This window comes from Rhinopithecus bieti, unplaced genomic scaffold, assembly GCF_001698545.2.
Source record: "Rhinopithecus bieti isolate Rb0 unplaced genomic scaffold, ASM169854v2 scaffold_17429, whole genome shotgun sequence".
NCBI classification, from domain to species: Eukaryota; Metazoa; Chordata; class Mammalia; order Primates; family Cercopithecidae; genus Rhinopithecus; species Rhinopithecus bieti.
Window position 1 is genome coordinate 445796 of NW_016808905.1, and position 5598 is coordinate 451393.

The following is a 5598-nucleotide window of genomic DNA, read 5'->3' on the forward strand; positions in this document are numbered from 1 at the left end:
TCTACTTTCTCAATTTCTTATAAAAAAAAACCCCCCCTTATTTTTTTTTCTTTCCTTTTTTTTTTTTTTTTTTTTTTTGGAGACGGAGTCTGGCTCTGCCGCCCAGGCTGGAGTGCAGTGGCCGGATCTCAGCTCACTGCAAGCTCCGCCTCCCGGGTTCCCGCCATTCTCCTGCCTCAGCCTCCCGAGTAGCTGGGACTACAGGCGCCCGCCACCTCGCCGGCTAGATTTTTGTATTTTTTTGGTAGAGACGGGGTTTCACCATGTTAGCCAGGATGGTCTCGATCTCCTGACCTCATGATCCGCCCGTCTCGGCCTCCCAAAGTGCTGGGATTACAGGCTTGAGCCACCGCGCCCGGCCTTCACCACCATTTTTGAAGAAACTTCCTTCTCCACTGAATGGTCTTGGCACCCTTTTAGAAAACAAGTTGACCATAGATGTATAAATTTCTGTCAGGACTCTCACTTCTATTCCATTGACCTATATATCTATCCTTACACCAGTACCACACTGTCTGGACTACTACAGATTTGCAGTAAGTTGTGAAATAGAGGAATATAAGTCCTCCAACTTAATTCTTCCTTTTTAAGATGATTGTGGTTATTCTGGATACCTTGAATTTCCATATGATTTTCTTTTAGTTTTCTCATTACTGTTGGGGTTATTTTTTAATTAATTAATTTTAATTGACAAATAAAAATAGTATATATCACATGCAACATGTTTTGAAATATGTATACATTATAAAATGGCTACATTGAGCTAATTAACAAATCCATATGATTTTCAAGATCAGTTTGTCGATTTCTACAAAAAAAATCCAGGTGAGATTTTGATAAGGACCGCATTGAAACTATAGATCACTCCAGGGCATATTCCCATCTGAACAATGTTAAGTCTTTCAATCCATGGACATAGGATGTCTTTTCATCTGTGTAGGTCTTCATTGATTTCTTTCAGCAGTGTTTTGTAATTTGAGTGTACTAGTCTTATACTTCTCATGTTAAACTTATTCCCAAGTAGGTTACTCTTTTGATACTATTATAAATGGAAATGGAATTTTTAGATTAATTTCATTTTCTGATTGTTTACTTCCAGCATATAGAAATACAATTGATTTTTGTATATTGATTTTACCTCCTTGCTGAACTTGTTTAATAGTTCTAGTAATTTTTAGTGGATACTTCGTAATTTCATATATACAAGACCTATGTCTGCCAATAGATAACATATAGTTTATTTCTTCCTTTCAAATCTAGATGCCTTTTATTTTATTTTCTTTCCTAATTAATTTGTCAGTTAGTTGAGTGTTGAGTAGAAGTGGTGAGCACAGACATTCTTATCTTGTTCTTGATTTTAGGAAAAAAGCATTTGTCTTCCACCATTATGTATGATATTACCTATGAGCTTTCTTTTTGTAGATGCCCTTTATCAGGTTTAAGAAGTTCCCTTCTAGTCCTGGTTAGTTGAGTGTTTTTGTCATGAATGTATGTTCAATTTTGTCAAATGCTTTTCCTGTGTCTACTGAGATGACCATGTGGCTTTTGCCCTTTTTTCTATTCATGTGGTATATTACATGATTTATTTTCATATATTGCCAACCTTGTATTCCTGGGATAAATCCCACTTGGCCAGGGGGTGTAATTCTTCTAGTTCACTGATATTTTGTTAAAGGTTTTTGACTACATTTATAAGGGATATTGATCTAGAGTTTTCCTTTATTGAGTTGTCTCAGGTATCAGGGATAATACTGGCATCATGGAATGAGTTGGGAAATGTTCCCTCCTCTTCTACTTTTTGAAAGAGTTTGTGAAAATAATGGTATTCGTTCTTTTTCAAATGTTTGATAGAATTCACCGAGTGAAGCCATCAGAGTCTGGGGCTTTCTTTGTGAGAAGTTATTTGATTACTAATTCAATCTCTTTACTTGCTGTAATTCTCTACATAGCATTCATCTTGAATGCTTACACAATACTGTGTCAGGTCCAGTGCTAGTTCTTAAATTTCTTTTGGGAGGTTTGGAGACTAAGAAGAGGGAAAGGGGCTAGATTCGTTCATTCATGTGGGTGTTCTTTCAAAACATGTATTGAGTACCCCTGGCTGTGTTCTGTGCTCAGCCCTGAAGCTACTAAGACAAAAAAGACAGCCACAGGAACTACCCTTAGGACGAAGGCGTGAACAAGCTGATTTCAGATCAGAGTCTGGGTGGCCGCCTGCTGAGTGTGACAGGAGACCCAGCAGTGCTCACTGGTGTTGGAGTCATTCTTAGCTCCAAACAAACGATGATGCCTCAGAGTCCTCTGGCACTTTGTAGGTTATAAAGTGCTTTCACTTATAAAATCTCATCACAGTTGATCCTTAGAGGCAATTCAGCAAAGTTCATTATTCCTTTTTGCAAAAGGTGGAAAACCAACGTTCAGAGACGGTCAGTATGAATTCAAACTTTTAGGCAGTGCTTCTCCTGTACTAGATCCATGTAAGGCCCTAGAAGATAAAGATATGACAAGGTTCTTGCCTTCAAGGAGCTGTCAGTCTGAGACAGAAAGAAAGAGACAGGAAGTCAGAGAGACGTAACAGTCTATGATGGTCATCTCACAGGGTGAAATGGAGGCAGAGAGGAGGGAGTTCAGAAATGGTTTCGCCATGAACGTGACCCTTAAAATGTGGCTGGGAGCAACCTGGACATTACACCAGGAAATAACAAAAGTCATTCAGAACTGGGATGACTATACATCCTAGTTTCCCCAGGATAATACGTTTGCTTCTGTTGTCACAGTTTAAGTATCAGTAGCACCCTTTTTTCCTCTCAAAATACATGTTTGATATATGCATGCTTTCAAAGTATTTCCCTAAAAAACTGTTGTAATTATGAAGAAAAAAATAGTAACTTTACTGTAGAGAAATCTGGCAGATGCTTAATCCAGTAACGAAGATTAATATCTTCACAGATGGTACCGATGGACATCATGTGCCTCCTGTTGAGATGTGCTGAGAGCTTTCCGCGCTATCCACAGAGAGGTCCACACGGCATTGTTCTGGATTCCAGTCGTAACTTAAAGGGAAACTTTCACAATATCCGGAGCCCTTGATGTCCTGCAAATGAAGGAGGAGGATGTCCTTAAGTTCCTTGCAGCAGGAACCCACTTAGGTGGCACTAATCTTGACTTGCAGATGGAACAGTACATCTACAAAAGGAAAAGTGTGGCATCTACATCCTAAATCTGAAGAGGACCTGGGAGGAGCTTCTGCTGGCGGCCCGTGCCATTGTTGACACTGAAAACCCTGCTGATGTCAGTGTCATATCCTCCAGGAATACTGGTCAGAGGACCGTGCTGACGTTTGCTGCTGCCACTGGAGCCACTCCAATTGCTGCCGCTTCACCCCTGGAACCTTTACCAACCAGATCCAGGCAGCTTTCTGGGAGCCACAGCTTCTTGTGGTTACCGACCCCAGGGCTGACCACCAGCCTCTCACGGAGGCATCTTATGTTAACCTACCTACCATTGCTCTGTGTCACACAGATTCTCCTCTGCACTATGTGGACATTCCCATCCCATGTAACAACAAGGGCACTCACTCAGTGGGTCTGATGTGGTGGATGCTGGCTCGGGCAGTTCTGTGCATGCGTGGCACCATTTCCCGCGAACACCCGTGGGAGGTCATGCCTGATCTCTACTTCTACAGAGATCCTGAAGAGATTGAAAAAGAAGAGCAGGCTGCTACTGAAAAGGCTGCGACTAACAAGGAATTTCAGGGTAAATGGACTGCTCCAGCTCCTGAGGTCACTGCTACTCAGCCTGAGGTTGTAGACTGGTCTGAAGGTGTGCAGGAGCCCTCTGTGCCTATTCGGCAGTTCCCTACTGAAGACTGGAGCGTTCAGCCTGCCACGGAAGACTGGTCTGCAGCTCCCACTGCTCAGGCCACTGAATGGGTAGGAGCAACCACTGAATGGTCTTAAGCTGTTCTTGCACAGGCTCTTAAGGAACATGGAAATAAGGTTGATGGAAAATAAACATCAGCTTCTCGAAAAAAAAAAAGTGCTGAGAAGGGCCGGGCACGGTGGCTCACGTCCATGATCCCAGCACTTTGGGAGGCCGAGGTGGGCAGATCACATGAGGTCAGGAGTTCGAGCCAGCCTGGCTAACATAGTAAAACCCCGTCTCTACTAAAAATACAAAATTAGCTGGCTGTGGTGGCATGTGCCTGTAATCCCAGCTACTCAGGAGATTGAAGCAGGAGAATTGCTTGAACCCAGGAGGTGGAGGTTGCAGTGAGCCGGGATCACGTCTCTGCACTCCAGCCTGGGCAACAGAGTGAGACTCTGTCTCAAAAAAAAAAAAAAAAAAAAAAGAAAAGAAAAGAAAAAAATGTGCCAAGAAGGACACAACAGCACTTTTGTGATATTGTTGCCAGAAAATATAAACCGCATCTAGTCACTAAGAAATATCAGACAAACCCCAACTAAGGGACATTCCACACAACAATTGAGCCACAAAACATATCAAGGTCATGAGAGACAAGAAAGACTAAGGAACCATTCTAGATTAAAGGACACTAAAGAGAAATGACAACTAAATGCAACACATGGTACAAGATTATATCCTGAATGGAAACAAAGTACATCAGCAGGCCGTGTGAAATCTGAACACTGGAGATTAGATAACGGCACTGCTATCCATGTACAATGTCCTTAGGTTTAGGAAGTACACATAGAAGTAATTAGGGTTTTTTCAAAGTGCCACAGTTTGGATGATAAATGGTGATAGTGTGGTCTCCCTTTCCAGAACCCAGTGAGAACCCAGCCCTCTCCACTCCCAGGCTGTGGACCTGTCACCGTCAGCCACCTCAGATGGCCACTCAACTGCTCATCACTGAGAGGGCATTCAGATGAGCCAGCGGCTGGTGTGCCCCGGGAGACACAGGACCCTTTGTCAGCACCATGCCAACCTGTCCACCCATGAGGTGTCTCATGGCACCTTAATTCCCTAATAAGGTTTCAGCCAAGTGAAACCACCACTCAGCTTTTCCCGGCAGTCAGAAGTAAGAGTCTCAAACAAAGGAAAAAAAACAAACAGGAGAAAAGTTGGCCTTTTGTGATCATTTCCACTTTCTTGTTGGGTGGGCCGAAGCCTCCTCAGACCTGATTCTCTGAATACGTCCTGTGTGGTCTGTAGGCTACATGGTTACTAGAGAAACTGTGTTTTCTTCCAACTACATCCTTGCACCTGACTTACGGGTCTCTTCAAATCAGGTAATCCTCTGGGGCCAGAATACGAGATGCCGACATCTTGGGCAAGCTAATAATTTGGCATTCCCTTACACTGATGTTCCTTAAATATTTGTTAATGGGGAGCAGAAAGAACTGATTTTCTGTTCATACATAGGCAGTTTGACTCACTGAATATACCTCTGCTGGCCGGAGCAGAGTCAGTGGACTTCAATAACAGGCAAAAAATATTTCCTCTGGATCTGAAGTCCTAATTCCTTCTCCAGCTTTTCTCTTCTTTTCTTGTCCTTCTTTTTCTTTCTTTCTCTTTCTTCTTTTTTCTTTCTTTCTTTCTTTCTTCCTTCCTACCTTCTTTTTTTTTTTTTTTTTC

General features: G+C 42.4%; 1 pseudogene; it reads left to right on the top strand.

Moving 5' to 3' along the window:
- The first annotated feature begins 2803 nt into the window (after positions 1-2803).
- On the top strand, positions 2804-3990 carry LOC108539180 (40S ribosomal protein SA-like; annotated as a pseudogene).
- Positions 3991-5598: the final 1608 nt, after the last annotated feature.